This window comes from Equus quagga, chromosome 13, assembly GCF_021613505.1.
Source record: "Equus quagga isolate Etosha38 chromosome 13, UCLA_HA_Equagga_1.0, whole genome shotgun sequence".
Taxonomy (NCBI): Eukaryota; Metazoa; Chordata; class Mammalia; order Perissodactyla; family Equidae; genus Equus; species Equus quagga.
In genome coordinates this window covers 102,530,908-102,531,222 of record NC_060279.1, presented here as the reverse complement: position 1 = coordinate 102,531,222, position 315 = coordinate 102,530,908, and the positions used below count along the sequence as shown (strand labels likewise).

Below are 315 nucleotides of genomic sequence, written 5' to 3'. Positions count from 1 at the left end.
CTGGCACAGGTATGAGGCGCTGGGTCTGTCGGTGTCTGAGGAGGTGGCCCTGGCACAGGTATGAGGCGCTGGGTCTGTCGGTGTCTGAGGAGGTGGTCCTGGCACAGGTATGAGGCGCTGGGTCTGTCAGTGTCTAAAGAGGTGGTCCTGGCACAGGTATGAGGCGCTGAGTCTGTCGGTGTCTGAGGAGGTGGGCCTGCCACAGCCATGAGGTGCTGATTGTTCAGTGTTTGAAGAGGCTTGTATGTGGCAATGGGTCTGTCAGTGTCTAAAGAGGTGGCCCTGGCACAGGTATGAGGCGCTGGGTCTGTCGGT

General features: G+C 59.4%; 1 protein-coding gene across 1 annotated transcript in view; it reads left to right on the top strand.

The window, feature by feature from the left end:
- The window catches only part of GPI (glucose-6-phosphate isomerase), a 24,113-nt gene that overhangs the window by 18,740 nt on the left and 5,058 nt on the right, over positions 1–315 (top strand). The window lies entirely within an intron of this gene.